Source organism: Schistocerca americana, chromosome 7, assembly GCF_021461395.2.
Source record: "Schistocerca americana isolate TAMUIC-IGC-003095 chromosome 7, iqSchAmer2.1, whole genome shotgun sequence".
Lineage (NCBI taxonomy): Eukaryota > Metazoa > Arthropoda > Insecta > Orthoptera > Acrididae > Schistocerca > Schistocerca americana.
In genome coordinates, this window is record NC_060125.1 from 189,359,030 (window position 1) to 189,383,071 (window position 24,042).

General features: G+C 43.1%; 1 protein-coding gene across 2 annotated transcripts in view; it reads left to right on the forward strand.

Moving 5' to 3' along the window:
• LOC124622118 (neuroendocrine convertase 1-like) overlaps positions 1–24,042 on the forward strand; it is a 497,126-nt gene that overhangs the window by 285,524 nt on the left and 187,560 nt on the right. The window lies entirely within an intron of this gene.

Sequence of the window (24,042 nt, forward strand, 5' to 3'; positions counted from 1 at the left end):
TCCTTCCGAATGCATTCTACTAGTGTAACCCTCCGAGGTCTGTTTTCATTGTCATGCAAATAATTTGTTCAAAAAGAAACAGAATTGCTTTTATTTCATCTAGTGAAGAAAAGAAATTATATTAAGAGAAGGAAACATCAAAATACATTCCCTTGTACACCACCAGCTATCCCCGCCAATATCTGGTGTGATTTGCTACCAAACTCTGCGATGAGAGAGAACATTTTATGAATCGAAACCATGTTTGTTTACAGGAACCTTAAAACAACCCGGTAGTAGTAAAAATGTGTCGTTTATAAAGTATGCAATACGGCGATAAAATTGCTGCTTCCCTGTATCTACTATAAATACTGCCGCAGCACGTGTAAATCATCAAGTAAAATAATAAATGTAATTTTATGTACGAATTTATCGTGAACGCCTTGCAATCTCCTCCCGGAATTTGATTTGTAATGCCACATTATGCTGTGCCTTCCCTTTTTATGCCTATTATGAAAATATTAGTAAAAGCAATATCGTATTGAGCATTATTTCGGTTTATTTGCAGTTAAGTTATCTAAAAATGAAAATACAAAAAGAAAAATTTGGTTCTCCAGAGAAACTCGAACCTGCGCCCCTAGCATTACCACACCGAACTCTTACCGTTGCGCCAGCCACTCCCTTGAATGTCCGCTTCCATACATAGTTTATTTCTCTCCCGACCCACCCCAAAAATGCTTTTCTTTTTCTAAACGGTCAGCCAATTGTAGCTCCAAGTCATATCACTGTATTTCTGGCCGAGCCCTGCATGCATCACAAATTTGTACGAAATACGTGATGACCAGTAGGCGTGGTCCCCGTGTAAGACTGTAACATCAGCAGTACAATTATTTCGATACTGCAGTACCTTTGATATTCCGAATTACGAAGTAATGTTCCGTTGGAAATGCATGCATGTGCAATGGAAAAGGTATTACAGCGTTTATAGCCATTATGGCATACTTTAAACGTATTCGCAGTTGCGAATATGGAGAACCATCAGATGAAGACAAAAACAGGAATTTGTGCTGGATCGGTACTCGAACCCTGATTTCCCGCTTATGGCGAGCGGTTGCCTTACCTTTTGGCTATGCATATACGACTCAAGGCCAGACCCAAATTTCCATATGTCGTCAAGTATGTGTCTACAAAATGTATTCTAACATTCATTATTTGTATTACCCGAACAGGCGAGACAATTTCTTTGAAAGCTGCTTACCCTATGTTGGTGGATAAATACGGTATTGCAGTGCCTGTGTTATTCCGAATTACGAGGCAATGTAATTAACGTGGCAGCTACAGCGGTTATGAAATACATTAAATGTATTCCTAGCTGCGAACATGGACAACAAATCTCACTTTATGGCAGGTATGAGTATAAGCTGGGGCGACTTAAAATCAAAATATTTAAATAACGTTATTGTTTTAAAAGTTCAGTTCAACGGACATTTCACTGCTGGATGAAGATTATCCTTCTCTGTGTATAAGCCCGTAGGCAACCACCTTCTAAAAGATGTCACTCGCAGTCGAGATGTATAATTCCGTTATCTACAGTAGTTTCATCCTCAAATACCGAAACTGTTACTAGTTGTGTCACTTTTTGACCCTGGCCGAGACAGAGGGCTTTATGATTCTATGCTATCCATTAATTCCCCTTTTTTAGTGCGGAAGATCTTATCGAGTTTATTTCGTGTCTTGAAGCGCACTGTTTCACAGACAAACAGTCTGTTTCTCCGGCGACATTGATTTAGGTACTTTAAATATTTCTTTTAAATTTTAAATTAATGCATCGATTTTGTGAACTCACGATACATTGACTTATTTCCGGTCTATGAATTTAATATTGTGGCAGTGAGGTGGGAGAATGGTTTTGTTTTCATATAGTAGTATAGTGTAGTTAAGAATGTAATACACGTTCCAAACTTCACCTGTCCTCTTCTTTGTATTATGAGGAAAGGCACTAGCAACTTTAAGTCTTACTCTTGTCTTCATTTACATTAGCGACTGAAACCAAACGAACTGAATTACTCGGAACTAATTACTGTTTCCGGCAAGTCCCATAAAACCGCAGCTGACTATAATTTATGTGGACACGACAGCTAACCTCCGTAATTGTAGCGGAAGACAGACATATGAGGCTCAAAAGGATATGATTAGTTAGCAATAGAAGAGTGTAAATGAAACTAAAGGCGTCCAAGAATTGTTAACTCTTAGTATAATGGAAATCATACCCGCCAGGGTAGCTGAGAGCGCCAACGCGCTGCTCCCTGGACACGGAAGGCGCGTTGGCCCCGGATCGAATACGTCTGGCGCATTAACGACGTGGACTGGTGTGCCAGCCAGACTGGATGTGGTTTTTAGGCGGTTTTCCACATCCCGCTAGGTGAATACTGGGCTTGTCCCCGCGTTCTGCCTCAGTTGCACGGCTCGCAGACATCTGACCACGTTCGCACTGTTCCATGGCTTACACTAGACGCAGACATTTGGGGTACTATAATACCTTCCCAGGAGGGTATGGGGTGGCGACAGGAAGGGCTTCCAGCCACCCCTTAAAATTAACATGCTACGTCCAATTAACCAGCAGACGCTGCCCGTTCGGATTCAAGCTTGCAAAGAGAGAGAGGATAATGGAAATTGTCTTTTAGGGGATCGTGTATGCAGTGCTCACATTTATGTTGTTTGTATAAACTGAAGCAACTCTGAACCTTACTTAATTACAAAAACAATAATCTATAAACACAAACAAAATAGTGGTGCAAAAAAAAATGGCTCTGAGCACTATGGGACTCAATTGCTGTGGTCATAAGTCCCCTAGAACTTAGAACTACTTAAACCTAACTAACCTAAGGACAGCACACAACACCCAGCCATCACGAGGCAGAGAAAATCCCTGACCCCGCCGGGAATCGAACCCGGGAACCCGGGCGTGGGAAGCGAGAACGCTACCGCACGACCACGAGATGCGGGCAAATAGTGGTGCATCTTGGGAGCGTGAGCTACCTCTTAGTATGTTGCTGCACCCTCTCTGGCCTGCACACATGAACTGATACGGTTGAGACAGATATAGGGATCCTACTACCCAAGCGATTGCATTTGCATCACGCAGACAGTTCATATGACAAGTCTCATGTGTGGAAAAGCTTTGTCTTGCTGAAAAATGGAACCACAACACTGTTGCATGAGACTTAACTCAGGATTTCCTTGATATACCGCTGTGCTGTCACAGTTACCTCAGTCCCTACCAACTGTGACCTGAAGTCATACCCGATGGCTCTCCACACCAAAATGGAGTAGCACCACTGCGCCTCTCCAAAACACTTGAAGAACGGAACCTCTCGCCAGGTCGCCACCACATCGTCGACAATGGAGTCCTAGTAATCAATGGTACTGTGAAACCGCGATTCATCGCTCCCATCATCAGCAGCTCTGCTGATCCAACGTTTGCGTTGTACTGTTACTGGCAGCCTATACATGGGACAGTAATTCTCTTGTCCAGCTGATGTTAGTCTCCCACCGACGGTGCAGGATACACACAATGTTGCAGCGAGTCCATTACCTTTTCCCAGAGGGCAGCAGTTGATGTGAAGCGTGTGCAGTGTGCTTTACGATATTTTCTTGTGGTAGTCACAAGTGCTCGATACAACATTTACGAGGAGTGTACCTGCCTCATGTTCCCATGCACATCAACAAAGTGTCACTGTCACATGTGAATGTCCCACAAATCTTGATATTCCACGATTCGATCAGCTGGCCAAATGTAGACTCACAATGATGCCCTCTCAAATTCTGCCAGGAGCCGATCACCCTGCCTCATACAAGTACCCACCATCTCTGTGTCCGTCACATTGATTGCTCAACCCCTGATATTGTTCATCCACTTTATATAACGTATGGAGCATGGTAACACAACTAAACAGCAACAATGGACTATTGAGGCCGTTTCCCCATCACAGGGATCTGCGGCACCAGTCATTTACATACCCACTGATGTTGTGAACTTTTACGTAGTTACATTGATATCTCACCATGTTTTCTGGATACTTCACTGTTTTCTCAGGCTGTGTGCTTAAACAGACTATGGAATACTGACTTCTTACAGGCCTCCAAATATGCTAATTCTCCTGCTTTGCAGATCCAATTTATGCACTACGTGATGAAAAGTATCCGGACACCTGACTGAAAATGACTTACAGGGTCGTGGCGCCCTCCATCGATAATGCTGGAATTTAGTATGGTGCTAGCCTACCCCTAGCCTTGGTGACAGCTACCACTTTCGCAGGCATACATTCAGTCAGATGCTGGAAGGTTTCTTGAAGAATGGCAGCCCATGTGCTTTACTGAGGAGAGGTATCGATGTAAGTCGGTGAGGCCTGGGACGAAGTCGGCGTTCCAAAACATCCCAAAGGTGCTCTAAAGAATTCAGTTCAGGACTCCGTACAGGCCTGTCCATTAATGGGACGTTATTGTCGTGTAAACACTCCGTCACAGGCCGTGCATTATGACAGGTGCTCGATCGTGTTGAAAAATGCAATCGCCATCCCCGAACTGCTCTTCAACAGTGGAAAATTTCAGTGTAGGCCTGTGCTGTGAAAGTGCCACGCAAAACAACAGGAGATGCAAGTCCCCTCTATGGCCGGCCGGAGTGGCCTAGCGGTTCTAGGCGCTACAGTCTGGAACCGAGCGACCGCTACGGTCGCAGGTTCGAATCCTGCCTCGGGCATGGATGTGTGTGATGTACTTAGGTTAGTTAGGTTTAAGTAGTTCTAAGTTCTAGGGGACTGATGACCTCAGAAGTTAAGTCGCATAGTGCTCAGAGCCATTTGAACCATTTTTATTTCCTTCTATGAAAAACACGACCACACCATAACACCACCGCCTCCGAATTTTACCTTTGGCATTACACACGCTGGCAGATGACGTTCACCCGGCATTCGCCATATCCACACCTTGCCATCGGATCGCCACTTTGTGTTCCATGATTCGTCACTCCACACAAAGTTTTTCCACTGTTCAAACGTCCAATGTTTACGCTTCTTACACCAAGCGCGGCGTCGTTTGGCATTTAACGGCGTGAGGTGTGGCTTATGAGCAGCCGCTCGACCATTAAATCCAAGTTTCCTCACCTCCCGCCTACCTGTCATAGTACTTGCAGTGGATGCTGGTGCAGTTTGGAATTCCTGTGGGATGGTCTGGATAGATGTGTGCCGATTACATATTACGATCCTCTTCAACTGTCGGAGGTCTCTTTCAGTCAACAAAACGACGTCGGGCTGTACGCTTTTGTACTGTTCGTGTCCCTTCACGTTTCTATTTCACTATCAGATGGGAAACAGTGGACCTAGGGATGTTTAGGAGTGTGGAAATCTCGTGTACAGACGTATGACACAAGTGACACCCAATCACCTGATCACATTCGAAGTCCGTGAGTTAAGCGGAGCGATCCCTTCTGCTCTCTCACGATGACTATACTGAGGCCGCTGATATGGAATACCCGGCAGCGGGTTGCAGCTCATTGCACCTAATATGATAAACGCATGTTTTGGGGAGTTCAGGATATTTTCGATCACACAGTATATGTTCAGAAGTATCCAGACACTTATTAGTGGACATTAAGACGGGTTGTGTCCCTGTTTCGCCTTTACGACGGCTTGAACGTTACTGAGGGCACTTTCAATGACGTGTCTGAATGTGTGTGGTAGAATAGCAGCTCATTCTTCCTCGAGGGACGAAACCAGAGAAGGCAGTAACGTTGGACTCTGGAGTTTGGACCAAACTCCACATTCTAATTCATTCCAAACGCTGAGGACAAGACTCGAGGCATGACAAACCATTTTAGGTTTGCCACTGTGCATAAACAACTGCGTCATAGATCCTTCCTTATGAGAGGGTGCTTTTTTCGTGCTAAAACTAAACTAAATTCCATCCGAACAGGCATCGAAGGCCCAAAGGTACCGACCGCCTACCATGTCATTCTCAGCTCGCAGGCGTTACTGGATGCGGATGTGAAGGGGCATATGGACAGCACACCGCTCTCCCGGCCTTTCTCGGTTTCCGTAACCGGAGCTGCTAATTCCACATCAAGTCGTTCCTCAATTGGCCTCACAAAATTAGAGTGCACCCCGCTTGCCAACAGCGTTTGGCGGACCGGACCGTCATCAATCCAAGTACCTGCCAAGTACGACAGCGGTTAACTTCTGTGTTCTGACGGAAACCAGTCTTATCATCTCGGCAAGGCCGATTGCGCTTTCTTCGTGCTGATGTAAATAACTGTCGTCTGCGTACTACTGCTCCACTGTACTCAGTGCTGTAAAATATGTTAATATCTTTCAGCATTTTGCGTTTTCTTAAGCTAAATAAGGGGACCACGCCCCTACGACGAAAAAAATTTCCACATCGAACCACAACCTCCTCTGTACTTCTCTGTTGGCACTACACATGAGGGCACATAACGTTCTCCAGGCATTCGCCAAACACAAACCCAAACCCTTCCATAGGATTGTCGCATTGTATAGTGTCATTCATCACTCTAAATCAATCCACAGTCCAGGCCGCGCCTCTGTTTACACCAGCTTGAGTGTTACTTAGCTTGGCTTATGAGGAGCTGCTCGAACTTTGTACCCCATACTTTTCAACTTCTTCCAGATTGGACTGTTGGTACCACACTGAAACTCTGGACTGATTTCTTCTGCTGATTTTTTGCGGCTTCGTTTCTTACTCCGCAATGGTTTGTGGTGTCCATGTGTCTGTACGTAGGTCTGCTGATCCTTGTTTAGCTATGGTTGTTCCTTCGCCTTTCCACATCACAATCATATCATTAATAGTCGACTTGGGTAGCTTTTGGAGGGTTGAAATAGCATTGATAGACTTGGTATTCACGTGAGATCCAATGATTAATCCACATTCGTAGTCTGTTAGCTCTCCTCGCAGAACCATTCTACTGTTACTGCCTCTATACTGATAACATAATACTACAGCTTCATTTTATACTGGCTGGTAGACCTTTCGTGACAGCTAGTCGTCAATTCCCCATTACATTGGAGTGGCGGATACTTTTGATCATACAGTGTAGCTGTCTGTGGGCCTTTCCATTCTACGCTACTTCCTATTACAGCAAGGGAAACGAAATTGACGTCTTTCCGTCCGTTCTCCTAGTCTGAAAGAAATTCCAATAGTTCAAGAACGTATTTATCACAAAATTATTTGTGGTTTTACTCTTGAGATAAACGGTCCAAAGATAACGGATGATCACATGAAAAGTGTTAGCAACGTTTACTGAATTATTGTCACATAGTCGAAGAAACTAATCCGTCATTTATCAGGAGGGAAGTATTCAAAAGAAAATGACCGAGCCCAGTTTTCAACTACTATTACACAACACCAAAATCGTGTTCCAGCACTGCATCAGTTCGCTTGGCACAAATACGGCGTTAACAAATATACTAGGTAATCTGTGTCAGAGTAAAAATTTAACTAATTTTCTCATGAAATGCAGCTGTGTCCTGTAATGTAAATGACACTTTACGAGCATCACAACTTTGCATGTAATCTACAGTATCGACTATATTCTCGATAATTACGTGCGCGATTAATGGGTCCAAACAATGCGGTCGAACGGAATGATGCACTGGAATAACGGTGCAATTGTAACTGTGTGGAAGACAAATGAGAGTTCATTAAAGAATACGTCCCACTGTATTAGCCTGTAACCACATTACTGTCAATGTTTCGGCATACTAGTGCAGTTAAAGATAGAACATCGAAACAATTTCCGTAAAATAATTACGCCTATTATAACGTAATGGGTTGTTTTAGCTCTAGATAAACGACATCCACTTCGTATCGATTGCCATGCCATATGACCTAATTTGCCATCATACGTGGGAATATGCAATTAACAATGACATTTTAGCCCACGTGTATGTCCGATATGTATATATATATGTATGTGCTCTTTTTACGTGTAATGTTTCTTACATATTTTTAGACGTATTTAGGAGACTTGAAGACGTTCGTTCGTCTGAAACTGCTTGTCTCTATATAAACGTACAATTATTTATGGTACCATGATGTCGTTCTTTAAATATAATTATTATATACACACAACTGGTTTTATAAGTGTGCAGTTTGCAGTTTTAAATGGTACGTCTGTTCCACTGTCGTGACGGTCGCTCGACTGACAGATACTGTAGGCTATTGTCCCGTATCATACCTACAGGATATTCCTGTTAATATCATATGGTCAGCGTTCTAACATGTTTTGCAGCTTTCTTTACATTGTCATAAATTGCATCCTTTCAGAAGACAGAAATATCTCAGTTCACTCTCTGTAATTCTGTATGTGTACGCAGCTGATTCGTTGTTGCTCGCGCTTGCTGACAGCACCCATAGAAAAGACAGTTCACCAATGAAATCCCTCTAACGTCAAGTGCTTGTACTTCCACGAACTTTCAGCCATTTTCAGTAGCTGATTCACTGACATGTGGTCACTGGCTTCGTCCTTATATTAGTGTGGTACTGGGTCACTGGCTGTGACTCGTGCTAGCGAATACTGGGCGTGCTTTAAATTAGCTATGGCTGGCTTCCATGCTATACTCAGCTGCCAGCCATCATATTTATCGATGGCGCTATTAGATACACACTTCTGGTCCTTAAAACTGCGACACCTTCAAGACAGCATGCAAAAAACGTCAAATCGGCATGGATTGCATTACATGCTTGGATATGCAAATGATTAGCGTTTCAGCTCAGTCACACAGGTTAGGTAAGGATAACACCAACTACACTTCGTTTGTAAGTCAAGTTTACATAGCTGGCTACTCTTTCAGGAATTGCATCGAAATTGTTTGCCTGTGTATCGTTCTACGAAATTGCTTCTCTCGTTGGTCGGGATCCCACGAATTCCATGCGAACACGGGTCAGTGGACTCAGGAGGCCATACTCGACGCTATGCAGTATCTGCACAGCTCCAAGCAACTAGCGCCCGAGAGCACTGACGTATTGTTAATATGGCCGTGCAGGCCTGTACAGCAACGTCCTTACAATGGGGCAGATAAAGGGCTTGCTCTTAGCCAATTATACACATGGACAATGCGACGGCGTCTACGCCACCACTTTCAGCACGGCAACCTAGGTCGCGTCTTTCCTTGTGACGGCAGCGTCGAGAGACCTGGAAACAGCGGTGCGCCCAATGACAATATTGGACATAACTGTGACACCATGTCGTTTTCACATACGAGTCCTGGGTCTGCGTAGAAGATCCGGATGGACTACAGGCAGCGTAAGTTCATTATAATTTTGAAGCATGGAAAATTCCTGTATGAATTGTCGTAACACAAAGCTATTGCACGACATTCATGTTCGTTGGAGATGTTAGGGACAGTAATAAAACGCAGGATAGAATGCCAGTACGAATATAACGGCCTGTTACAGAAGGGACAGGTGGGCTTCTGCAAAGATAGCGGAACCTATGAAACACTAGCACAACTTATTACAGATATCCAGCTTTGCCTCGGAAACAACAAGTCCCTAATAGCGGTTTACAGGGATATTGAAAATGCTTATGATGCAGATGACCTTTGGTTACTATTCAAGAACACAGAGCTACGCAGTATACTTCTTCACTACATTGGCAATCTCCTTTGTCCAATTAAAAACAGAGAATTTTGTATGAAAATTGGTAACAGCAGCGTGGGACGAAGTAAGGGCATCCCGCAAGGATCAGCTCTCTCACCGATAATGTTTAATATCTACACCGTAAATATGCACTCAATTTTCGACATCAACATACTACAATACGTTGATGATTGATATTGGAGGCCGTCAGCTGTCGCAGTATTCCCGCTCGTTCTCGTAAGTGGGACTGAGCAGCGAGAATGCTGCCTGCGAGATTATCGTGTTCCGAGAGCGCGGTCTCGATAATGAGGCGACCCGACACTCTCGGCTGGCCACCCGCAGCCGAACGGTTCAGAATGCGGGTCGTACTGTGTACGGCTATCCGAGTTACAAGTATACTAGTAAGGAACATACACGTGTGACATGTCACAGTTGTTCTGGTATGTCTGAATGCATTCTGGGAGATTTGAGACACATTTCGGTCGAACGAATCAAAACTGAGACATTCGAACACATCCAGTCAACGTAATTATAAATGTAAAGCTGCCAGAGTTTCCTGTAAAAGTGCTATCAGTGGTGGCATTCTGGTTACTCAGAAACTGTCACGTAACGGCGACAAGGGAAATCGTGAAACCTTATGACAAAGGCGGCCGGAGTGGCCGAGCGGTTTTAGGCGCTACAGCCTGGAGCTGCGTGGCCGCTAGGGCCGCAGGTTCGAATCCTGCCTCGGGCATGGATGTGTGTGATGTCCTTAGGTTAGTTAGGTTTAACCAGTTCTAAGTTCTAGGGGACTGATGACCTCAGAAGTTAAGTCCCATAGTGCTCAGAGCCATTTGAACCTTATGAAAAAGGAAGAGATGACGACTGTAAATTATTTTCTACATGATGATACGATTATCATGGGGCCTAAGCTAAGCATTAACACGAAGTCATTTCTTGCAGTAGCAAGGAAAACCAGCCACCCACATTCCTGCCTGCCATAGATATTAATCCTGAATTTCGTGTGTGCGCGTTTTGTACTTACGGTTGTATTTAAAGTGGCGTCACATTTTACAAATGTTTCCTATTTCGTGTGTAACTGCAAATATGCAAGATTTCCTTTCGCGGACTTAGTTTTGAAGTTTATTGCCTTTATGCTTGTGTTTATTTCTTCCTCTTTTTTTTAGCTACAGATTTATTATCCCACTGTTTCTTCATTCTTCGACGACTTCATACGGTTCATTGTATTTATCACGAGTTCCGTTAGTATTAAAGATTGCCGTCAACTGGGACAAGGTTGTTAACATGTTATCTGTTTCAGAGTTAATTTTGTAACGTTTGCTGTCAAAGCTAATTGTGTAACTTTTGTGTTTTATTTTTATTTTGATGTAGGCCCTAGTTCTATAAAAGATATTTCACTTTTGCAACAACGATGTGCAAGTAGAATGTTCGAAGAGGCAGGTGCTTTAGACTTACGAACAGTCTTTCGCAGGCTCTGTAGCTACATACTTGGAACGCTTGAAGGAAACGACCACCTTTTGAGGTGTTCCACTTTTCAGGTCTTAGGTGCTTAATGTATTAATCACTGTACGTCATTACCATTTGTTGTCGTTTGATACCCTTCTGTTAACCATCACCGCCTTGCAATTTTATTCTTATATCCTGTGTTTTCCGACTCCTGTACTTATCATTTCTTGAGCTACACGAAATGTAGTAAAAAATGGGGGTTCCTATTTAAAAAAACGCAGTTGATATCCGTTTGACCTATGGCAGTCCCATTTAGCGGGCCAACCATAGCGTCATCTGGTTTTCCCCTTCAAGCTGGACAAGTTTCATACTTTGTTTTTTTTTCGTTTGACGCTTATTTCGTGAGATATTTGGCCCGGTCACGATCAATGGACCACCCTGTATACAAGCGACAGTTTAGGGGAATGATAGCGTAAAACGTACGCAGAAACGACAGCCATCGGCTGAAGGCTGGAGGAAATCGGACTGACCATTTCGCAGACCAAGTCTGCTGTGAACATTTACACCAGACATCAGATACAATACATCCAGTCTATGACGCCAGGAACATACGTTCTTCCGGTGAAGCCAGTGGTGAAGAACCTTGGCCTGTACATCGACTGTAACCTACGATGGACAGCGCTTACATAAGAACTTTAATGCGTTAAAAGAAATGGTTGAAATGGCTCTAAGCACTGTGGAACTTAATATCTGAAGTCAACTGTCCCCTACACTTAGAACTACTTAAACCTAACTAACCTAAGGACATCACACATATCCATGCCCGAGGCAGGAATCGAACTAGGGACCGTAGCAGCAGCGCGGTTCCAAACTGAAGCGTTTAGAACCGCTCTGTCACTGCGGCCGGCAATGCGTTAAGAGGAGTGGTAGTTATAACATGGGGTGCGGACTACTACACATGCATGATGTGTATCGTGTGCTACTGTGGTCGTGTCTAGTCTACCGAAGTGTATTCTACAGACTGGCGATGGACGGCTTAATACAAAAACTTAGTACGATATGATGAAAATCGCTTGGAGTACAGGGTGTCTCAGAAATGTTGCGTCAATCTTCGACAGGTTGCAGGGGGTGCCTTGAGAAACAATCCGAGGATAGGAACCTGTGTCCGAAAACGCCATCCCACGAATCTACAGCGCGTCGAAGTTAATAGGCGCCAGCGGTTGCCGCTGTGCCAGCCTGTGGGTAGAAAACCTGATTTTGTACGCCGATGGCCTGTACGCGGGAAAATATCGCGACATTGTTCGTTATTCAGTGATCGCGTCTTATTGCCACAATCATCAGTGGAGAAGACGGAACTAACAGCTGCTTAGACAGGCTTTGCCTCCTATGAAAGCGATGTTCTATTGCCTTGGTGGATGACAATTTCAGACTCGGGTTTCCATCTGTAGTTTAGTTTTCTGCTGTGTGCCAAAAAAACAATGGAGGTATCAGGAGGGTCCGGGAGAAATACACACTGCACACTTAAACCCGTGACTGAAACCATCATCTATTGAGGCAACAGACGATTGCATTCATAGCAGGCAAGGCGGTTGACAAACAAACAACACTGCAACACGTTCCGACTATGGTCTGCCAGTGTACAAAGTCGCCTTTGCTGCCGAAGAAGTGGCCATGCGCCTGCAACTGTGACGCTCTGTAACGTCGTTGGAAGACGTTTCCTGACACGGGATCCTGTCCTCAGTTTGTTCCTGAAGACACCCTCTTCAATTCCTCGAAGTTTGTCGCCACATTTCTGGGCACAGTGTAAGTCTTCGTGTCATGACGTCAACCGAACAAATATATTAGTTGTAGAAAGTAACACATCACCGCTACACTTGCTACGTACATATTAAGGCATAATTTTCCTAATGAAGAAGGCTGAATTTTCAGAGAACGTCGTGTTATCTTGCATTCAGAAACTGTCCACAATATGTTACTCGTCTACATGTTTCAAAAAAGTTACATCTGTACTACCGTTGGACTGATGTGAGATTTGAGGCCCCACTTTCAAATCATGCCCAGTTCGAGCTCCGAGCCATATATTCACAGGCGCGGATACTCTGCTAGATGGCCTAAAGAACCAGAAACGAACAGAATGCGCTTTCGGATATTTACGCACAAGCAGGATTTAAGCACAAGTTGCCTAACGAAATCACAATGATGAGGGCCGGGATTACGGACATCGTGGAAGCCCTTAAATACAATTATACGGTACCAGAGAAAAAATTGCCCGCTTTCTTGGACTCTACATTTGCGCACACTCCCTTTAAATATTTTCATAGAGGTTATGAAAACCACCCGTAAGCCCACGAGATAATAGCACAGGTAAATCAACTAGATAGGAAAAAGGATGCAGGGCCTCCACGTACCGGATTAAGGGCAGCAGGTACCTTGAAAATTCGTATGTCTAGGGACATTTTTTCTGTTGATTTGAGCTTTCAGCTATTACGTACACAGACTCTTGTCTTACACTCAGATGTTTCCTGTAGTAATACAGCAAAATATGTTTTTTTTTACTGGTCAAAGAAATACCGAGGTCGAATTACAGAAGTGTCAAGAAAAGGTATGGAAGATATAAAACAGTGAATATTATGAAAAAAGTGTTAGGTTCATGTATGACAGTTGTACTATTGGAAAGCGGTTAACGGTAGCGAAAATCTTCTGTGCAATTATGAACTTAGCACGTTTTCCTGCGAAAATTCAGAAATAAATTCTTTTACTGTATGCAATGAAAGAAGCTGTGAATTTAAATGATTAGTTCGTAGCACGAACGGTATGACAGATTTGTAAGTGAAATAAAACTGCGGACAAGAGGGAGACACAAATCGAACATTTTTTTGATTGAGTCAGACCGGTGGAATCTCACATCAAAGTTGCTATGGAAATTTGTGAGCAAGAAACACCAAATTTATTGGCAACCACAGACTTTGTAAAGTATAAAGAAACTTACACCTTCCCAACGCAAGCTAAAAGGGAGTTATGGAATAACTCACGTAAATTAAATAACTTTTTGTAATCTAAGTATATTGTTTCAACTTGCTTTTGCTTTTGTTTTATATCATCATCGTCTAAGTTTGTTAATATCAATTTTCCTTTAAATCGATACGCGTTGTATGTCACTATGATTTATTTACGTGGATGACTATATGGGCCTGGAACCGCGCGACCGCTACGGTCGCAGGTTCGAATCCTGCCTCGGGCATGGTTGTGTGTGATGTCCTTAGGTTAGTTAGGTTTATGTAGTTCTAAGTTCTAGGGGACTGATGACCTCAGATGTTAAGTTCCATAGTGCTTAGCGCCATTTGAACCATTTGGACTGTACGGAGAGTACTCAAAGACCAATAAAATAATAACAAAAATATCATGATGTATGTCCCCACGTGTGAGGACTCTTATGAAAATGATCGTTACCGTATTACATTCCTCACTGTCGTATGGGCCAACGTCTTTGTTAATGGTATGAAGTGCCAGTCGGTACACGATATGAACGCATCTGGTTTGCACAAGACTATAATGTAGCAACATACATTTTATTTCTGATATATTTATCTTTGATGTTCTGACATTCAGTTCGCTTTATATTTTGACAGAATAACGAAACACACTGACACGGAGCGCAGACGTTTCATGATTTTTTATTGTATCTATGCTAAGATGAGGAAAGTCATGGGACTGCTATATGCATGTATACAGATGACTGTAGTATCATGTACACGAGAATATAAAAGGTCAGCGCACTGTTGGAGCTGTTATTTGTACTCAGGTGATTCATGTCAAAAGATTTCCTACGTGACGATGGCCCCACAACGGGAACTGACTGACTTTGAACGTGTAGTGGTAGTTGGAGCTAGACGCATGTGACATTCCATTTCGGAAGTCATTAGGAAATTCAAAATTCCGAGATCCCCGGTATGAAGAGCATGCCGAAATACCAAATTTGAGGCATTACTTCCCATCACGGAAGCTCAGTAGCTGACGGCGTTCACTTAACGGTCGAGAGCAGTGGCGTACGTATAGAGTTATCAGTACTGACAAACAAGCAACATTGTTTGAAGTGACCGCAGAAATCAATGTGGGGAGTACAACTAACGTATCCGTTAGGACAGTGCGACGAAATTTGGCGTTAATGGGCGATGGCAGCAGATGAATGACGGGACTGTATTTGCTGACAGCACGAAATCGCCTGCAGCGCCTCTCCTGGGCTCGTGACCATATCGGTTGGACCCTAGACGACTGGAAAACCGTGGCCTGATCATGCGGGTCCAGAATTCAGCTGGTAAGAGCTAATGGTAGGGTTCGAATGTGGCGCAGGCTCCACGAAGCCATCGACCAAGTTCAAATGGCTCTGAGCACTATGGGACTCAACTGCTGAGGTCATTAGTCCCCTAGAACTTAGAACTAGTTAAACCTAACTAACCTAAGGACATCACAAACATCCATGCCCGAGGCAGGATTCGAACCTGCGACCGTAGCGGTCTTGCGGTTCCAGACTGCAGCGCCTTTAACCGCACGGCCACTTCGGCCGGCATCGACCAAGTTGTCAACAAGGTTAACACGGTGCAACCTGTTTGTTGCTCCATAATGGTGTGGGCTGTGTTTACTTGGAATGGACTGGGTTCTCAGGATCAACTAAGGCTGTAATTAAATAGTTATCTTCGGCTACCTGGACACCATTTGCAGCCACTCACTGAATTCATGTTCTCAATCAACGATGAAATTATTATTGATGACAATGTGCCATGTCATCGGACCATTGGTTTGCGATTGGTTTGGAGAACGTTCTGGATAGTTCGAGCGAATGATTTGGGCACCCAGTTCGCTGGATATGAATTACATCGAACATTTATGGGACATAATGCAGAGGTTAGTTCGCGCACAATTTCCTACACCGACAACACTTTCGCAACCATGGATGGCTATAGTTTCAGCAGGGCACAATATTTCTGCAGGAGACTTCAAACGACTTGTTTAATCCACGCCACGTTGAGTTGGTGCACTACACCAGGCAAAAGAAGTTCTGACACAATATTAGGAGGTTTCCCAAGAATTTTGTCACCTCACTGTATACTTGCAAATACAAGTCAACATAGCCAGATATGTGTGCACTATGTAGTCAAATGTCACCACTTGTTCAATTGTTGGGTGTTATTACAAACACTGCCGGCAGGAGTGGCCGTGCGGTTCTAGGCGCTTCAGTCTGGAACCGCGTGAGCGCTACGGTCGCAGGTTCGAATCCTTCCTCGGGCATGGATATGTGTGATGTCCTTAGGTTAGTTATGTTTAAGTAGTTCTAAGTTCTAGGGGACTGATGGCCATAGATGTTAAGTCCCATAGTGCTCAGAGCCATTTGAACCATTTTTCTTACAAACACTGACACAATGAAAGGCTAATATGTTTCCATTTTTCGTGGAGCATGGTGCATAACGTCTTACTTTTGCGCAAACTGACGTTGCACACAAACTTGTCATTGATATTATAAGAGATTTAGATCGTGTCACCGACAGCCAAGCCCAGAAAAATCATCTTAATTTCGTGCCACGATGTGACAGTCGTTGTTTTGTGGACAGAAGCACTTTCATGCTGATATCGTAGAGCTCCAGTTCGAAATTATTCCTTCATGGAATGGAAGCATGTTATGTTTATATCCTCTTATAAACATATGCATATTTCTGTCTAAAATTAACTATTTGAACACACACAAATGAAGCAATTCAAATCCGTCACAAAACTCCATCGAATGTCATTTTCATCGCGGAACACTCTGGTAAATACTGTTCGCCAGGAATTCCTGTGCATAAGAAATATTGGTTCCTGTCAAGACTGTGATGAGTATTCTTATTTCTAAAATGCACTGTGTTGCAAGAAATCACGGCTCTCAACTACATGCAGTCATTCCGAATATCACGCCAGATTTTTGCACGCAGTGGTTTGAAAATTAAACGCATCAATCAAATTAAAGTGTCAGTACCGTTTGAGAAGAAAGGTGTTTTAAATTTTTCAGTGGTCTATCATTCTGGTTCCCTCTGAAGTCTTAATATAATGTTGGTAAAATTGATCTACTACTTCTCTAAATAGTATTCGTACAAAATTACAGCTAACAGGGACAAAAAGAACTGTAAAGCAGCAAATTAAATAACAAAATTTGTAGCTAATTAATTTTCAGAAATGGAATTGTAATATTATTTCTTCATCAGTTTCCTGTAAACGAAAAAACTATTTAATTAGCTAACAGGAATCAGTATCAATATAAATTAAAACTTTTGAACTGCCAAGACACACTCTCAATCATGCGAGGGTTGTAAATGAACAGGAAGTGGCCACAGTGAGTTTCCATCGGATCAGCGGAGAGGTCAGGTTGAGAAACTGTGATGAAATCCCGTTAACCGACGTACATGCAAATAGCATTAGCGTTCTACGAATTTTTGTTTCACTGTATAGGCTCGCAGCTAGTTTTCCTGCAACTGTATGTACGAATCGCGGCATACTAAATCCTGATGATACACACATTTGTTCAAAGTATTAATTACACCGTTTTTTCCATGCCTCACAGCAGAAAATGGGCATTCCTCATTACAAGGGTTGATTTTAATCCATTAAGACAACCCTGTTTTATTTATTTTCAATGAAAGACTTACAAGAAGTAGAATTTTAATACGAGATCTCCGCTACTAATTAAACATGATTATTCACAAGAAAAACTTTCACAGGAAACAGCGTCGATAATAAGGTAGGTAATTAGGAAAATACTCTGTTAGAGAATTGAAAGTCCAGGTTGTATTTATTTTCCTTTAAAAACGAAACATTGATGTCATAAAAAGACAAATTAGGACAACAGAATTAATCATAAATTACCCAGTTTGGTAGTTGTAGGGGACATTTATAGTTCGACATAATTTGCGCTGACATTTTTAAGTACATGGTAATTTGTTACTGTGAACTGGAAAACGAGACCATGAACCCCTTTAAGCAGTATCATGATTGTCTACCGTTTCCTCTCCAATTTCGCAGGTAAAAAGCATTTGTACGTTAATATCAGATTAATTAATACATAAAAATTTGCATATTTAGAGGGACAACAAACAAAAATTCGCCTAGTGGTTTCAGTCTCAGGAAAACAGTGAGAGAAAATGCCCTGCTTTCACGACAAAAGTTCTCAACACACAAGACTGACACCGGTTGACGAACAACATATTGTTAGCATTCATGCACGAAACTATTTTTTCGGTGGACATATTTGACATTACAGCTTTTTAAAAACAAGAATGTTAGTCCCATAAAAAATTATAATTTAAGATCAGTTCACCAAAGCACACAAAGAAGCACTTGTAATACCGATTACTTCAGCTTCATTATTCCACAGGTAACGGTCTTGAACGCTATGACACAGTACATCATGATAGAAAAAAGTATAATTTTCTGCAGCGTAGCAGAAACAAATAATTTATCTCAAGATAAGAGAGAACAGCATCGCAAGGGTAGAAAAGAATGGGAGCAGAAATGCTATGATCCGCACCTCCAGCATATCAGTTCATTATTTACAGATTAATAATGTTCCGCATTTTTAACCGCTGGTTTTCAGAACACCTACAATCATTCTATCAGTACAACAACTGCTATTAGGCTACAGCATTGCCCTCAAAGACTGCGCAATTACGGGTAATAGGATACATTTTATGTAACATTATTGATAATCTTCATATTAAATAACACTTTCAAATGGTGTTATAGTTGTATAACAATAAACGTGCGTCTCATGACATTCAAAACATCGGGCGGTTATCGTCATAAGTAAAGGGATGTCATTTCACATCCGAAAGTAGGGGAGTCATGACCACGCATAATCAACTGCGTTATTGCTCCGTAGTGGTGGTGTCAGAAAACACAAAATTCCACGAAAAAGTACAGGGCGTAATTCCATTCGTCTGAAAACGTACTAAAAAGGTGTGGTTGATTCCTTGCAGCCAGGGCTATTGTATTTTTGAATGTCCTATGAGAGGCATTTGTTTGATGTCAAGAGCGCTCTACAATCCGACTGTTGTGTGACGCACGTTTATGTTTTTGCACACGTAGAAACCACTTGAAAATCGGTCTACACGTGGAGTCCGCCAACAGATTCATATAAATAAGCATTATTCTCAGTAATTGTACAGTCTTTGAGGAGCAAAGTTGTCATCCCAAAAAAAGTAGTCGAAGACTGTATTACCAAATCTGAAAAAATAAATGGAATCTTAATTTGTTGATACAATACCTAATCTACTTGCAAGTCATAAATACACAGTCGATATCGCTCATCGGGAAAACTACTGGCCACTAGTTATAGCATGGAAGTAAGTTTCCCCAGAACATTACTTTTTCTTTAATTGGATTCGCTTTAATCAATCATACGAGCGGCGTATCTTCTAATATGCATGCCACAAACCTTATATTTACTTTATTGCCTTTTCTAAATTGAACACGCATTATTTAATACGTCTATTGAACACTGATATCACATTACCGCATATAGTATTCTAATGGTTTATACTGCATTCTGTTTCACATATTGGACGCACATGCACACACTGACACGCGCGCACACACACACACACACACACACACACACACAAATTCATTTGAAGATAATGTTGTCGGCATCACACCAGTTATTAACACAGGATTACGGCTAATGGACCTGACCCATAAAGCCTTCCAAAACAATACTTACACGCAGTGGCGTTCATATCTGTGGATTCCGTGGGCGGTAATAGTTAGCTGCTCATAAGCATAAAACTACCGAGTATTAAGCAAAGTTTCACACATCAAGAACTATTTTGACGCATAACATACGTAAACCAGTTGTTCAGAATCTGGCACAATCCACATAGTGTAGTTCAGCCGTCATCCTGAATTTGTTTCTTTTCGAACCTTGATCTCTTAAGAAGATAAAGAACGACAGATAGAGAGAGAGAAAAAAAAGGGAAGAAATATCGACAAGTTTCTTCGCGAGGCGTATAGTGTCTCATAAATGTGCGCTGCCATCTGCACGCAACGTGAGTAATGTGGTAATAACAATGCCTCACAACCGTTTCGAACATTCGGTTGACTACGGTGGACATAAAGGGTTCATTAACTAAATGTGATTTAGTAAACACATCTGAAACGTAATGATAAAGCTTTCTGGGCAGTAGACGTACCTGAGCCGACGCAATAATCCAACTAACGACGACAAGCATCACGGAGGGACTCTGCGCTGTAACGAACTAGGGGATCGTTACCTAGCAACTGCACACTGCTTGTTGTAACAAAAGAATATCGTTATTCTCGCTAGCCGCCGGATGGACAATTGCACCACGTCCTTCAGAAGATATGACAGCAATTCGCCAACTTCTGTCGTGGGTATACCATTTCACAACAATGTTCATAAGATTTAAAAAATGTGACTATTATTACGGAATCGTTAACTCTCGCTTTAAAATTCTATGCAAGAAAATTCCTAAAAAACTTCCTCTTTCTTTCCAAACCAGTAGATCGAACCTGAACCAACTAATTTCTTGGCATACGTTGCCATACCGATGCGAAATTTCGGTGCGCTGCAAAGAGGAATTCATCATAGGAGAAAGAGCTTCTTAACATACTGCTTGCACTAAAATGAAAATATTTCGGATTTACTCACTACAAAAAGGTTTCTATACTTAAACTGGAAAATTATTATATCGTCGTGTATTGATAACACCGTCAAACGTATGTAGAACGGAGTAGGGCGTCCGCAAGGTACTGGCTGTACTCATGTGGAGACTGCAAGTGATTTAAATACGCTACTGGCCATTAAAATTGCTACACCACGAAGATGACGTGCTACAGACGTGAAATTTAACCGACAGGAAGAAGATGCTGTGATATGCAAATGATTAGCTTTTCAGAGCATTCACACAAGTTTAGCGCCGGTGGCGACACCTACAACGAGCTGACATGAGGAAAGTTTCCAACCGATTTCTCATACACAAACAGCAGTTGACAGGCGTTGCCTGGTGAAACATTGTTGTGATGCCTCGTGTAAGGAGGAGAAATGCGTACCATCACGTATCCGACTTGGATTGTAGCCTATCGCGATTGCGGTTTATCGTATCGCGACACTGTTGCTCGCGTTCAATGGCTGTTAACAGAATATGAAATCGGTGGGTTCAGGAGGGTAATACGGAATGCCGTGCTGGATCCCAACGGCCTCGTATCACTAGCAGTCGACATGACAGTCATCTTATCCGCATGGCTGTAACGGATCGTGCAGCCACGTCTCGATCCCTGAGTCAACAGATGGGGACGTTTGCAAGACAGCAACCATCTGCACGAACAATTCCACGAAGTTTGCAGCAGCATGGACTATCAGCTCGGAGACCATGGCTACGGTTACCCTTGGCGCTGCATCACAGACAGGAGCGCCTGCGATGGTATACTCAACGACGGACCTGGGTGCACGAATGGCAAAACGTCATTTTTCCGGACGAATCCAGGTTCTGTTTACAGCATCATGATGGCCGCATCCGTGTTTGGCGACATCGCGGTGAACGTACACTGGGAGCGTGTATTCGTCATCGCCATACTGGCATATCACCCGGCGTGATTGTATGGGGTGCCATTGGTTACACATCTCGGTCACCTCTTGTTCGCATTGACGGCACTTTGAACAGTGGACGTTACATTTCAGTTGTGTTACGACCCGTGGCTCTATCCTTCATTCGAACCGTGCGAAACCCTACATTTCAGCAGGATAATGCACGACCGCATGCTGCAGGTCCTGTACGGGCCTTTCTGGATACAGCAAATGTTCGACTGCTGCCCTGGCCAGCACATTCTCCAGATCTCTCACCAACTGAAAACGTCTGGTCAATGGTCGCCTAGCAACTGGCTCGTCACCATACGCCAGTCACTACTCTTGATGAACTGTGGTACCGTGTTGAAGCTGCATTGGCAACTGTACCTGTACACGCCATCCAAGCTCTGTTTGACTCAATGTCCAGGCGTATCAAGGCCGTTATTACGGCCAGTGGTGGTTGTTCTGGGAACTGATTTCTCAGGATCTATGCACCCAGATTGCGTGAAAATGTAATCAAATGTCAGATGTAGTATAATATATTTGTCCAATGAACACCCTTTTATCATCTGCATTTTTTCTTGGTGTAGCAGTTTTAATGGCCGTTAGTGCAATTATAAGTTGAACGTAACAAATGCTACAAAGCGTTTAAACCCATGTATTTATTTTGAAACACACAGTATTTTACGAAGGCTGTTACGTGTGTTTTAATAGTTTTGTGAGATCTTCTGAACATTGACAACCCAATGATTTGCTTCGTTGCGTGGACGCAGCTATAAAGTGTGTTCAATGCTACTAAGCTGTAATTGGTGATAACCTGTCACAATAACAGCATGTTGCTTACATGTCTACTCCACCATTTAGATGAGAGATCAGTTACATTCCGTTTATGAAGTAGTGTCCGGAAGCCCCAACTCTGCTACCTCGTTCCTCGGTCCGACATATAAACTACCGGATTAAAAGTATCTGAACACCTCATGCAATGCAGAACATACCACTAGATGTCACGGGAGGCGTACTAGCCGGTATAAAAGGATATGAAGATGGCATCTGTTCTTTCGGACGTATCCGAAAGAGCAGATGCCATCTTCATATCGTTTAAGACTAACCGGCTGATGACCTTCTTCAGTGTCAATGCACACAATTTGCCTGAACTCTTACGGGACTCGGTGGAGTGATGGCTCGAGTAATGGGTTCAAATGGTTCAAATGGCTCTGCGCACTATGGGACTTAACTTCTAAGGTCATCAGTCCCCTAGAACTTAGAACTACTTACACCTAACTAACCTAAGGACATCACACACATCTATGCCCGAGGCAGGATTCGAACCTGCGACCGTAGCGGTCGCGCGGTTCGAGACTGTAGCGTCTTTGGCCGCTTGGCCTCCACGGCCGGCGCGAGTATTGGGTATAATGGCAGGGGCACTACGAGTGTAGTGTGTGGACTATAATTTGAGAATGTGGGTCTCACGGGGAGCCTGCCAGCGATGAATCCCTGAAGTCACACTATCCGCTGTGCCCTCGGTGGCTCAGATGGATAGAGCGTCTGTCATGTTAGTAGGAGATCCTGGGTTCCAGTCCCAGTCGGGGCACACATTGTCAACTGTCCCCGTTGATGTATATCAACGCCCATCAGCAGCTGATGGTATTGATTTAATTGTAATTTCAGTGTAAAAGGAGGTGGGCTATGTTGTGTTGTCAGTAGCGAAGCGTCAAAAGCAGATAGCATCGGTCAGAAGACCTCAGTGACTCACTGGATGTCACCTGATTAACAGTTCCATCAGAGGCATTTCAAATCTTCTAAAGGTGCAAAAGTCGACTGCTGGTGACGTGATTGTGAAGCGGAAACCCGAAGAGCAACGACAGCTAAACAAAGAGCTGGCAGACATCATAAGCGCTGATAGACAGGAACTGCCCAGCATTGCGGAGAGTGATGGTAATTTTTTGGAAATTTGTACTAAGGTCTTATGGGACCAAACTGCTGAGGTCATCGGTCCCTAAGATTACACACTACTTAATCTAACTTTAACTAACTTACACTAAGAACGACACATACACCCATGACCGAGAGAGTGATGGTAAAAAAGCGCATGGAATCAGCGTAAGCAATCACTTGCGAGTACCGAAGTGCTACCAGACTTCCAGCTAGCAAAATGTTTGTGCATAGGGAGCTAAAAAAAGAATGTGGTGTAATGACAAAGCCGCTCCACATAAGTTACAAATTGGTGTAGTAATTCAAAATGGTTCAAATGGCTCTGAGCACTATGGGACTTAACATATGAGGTCATCAGTCCCCCAGAACTCAGAACTATTTGTACCTAACTAACCGAAGGACATAACACACATCCATGCCCGAGGCAG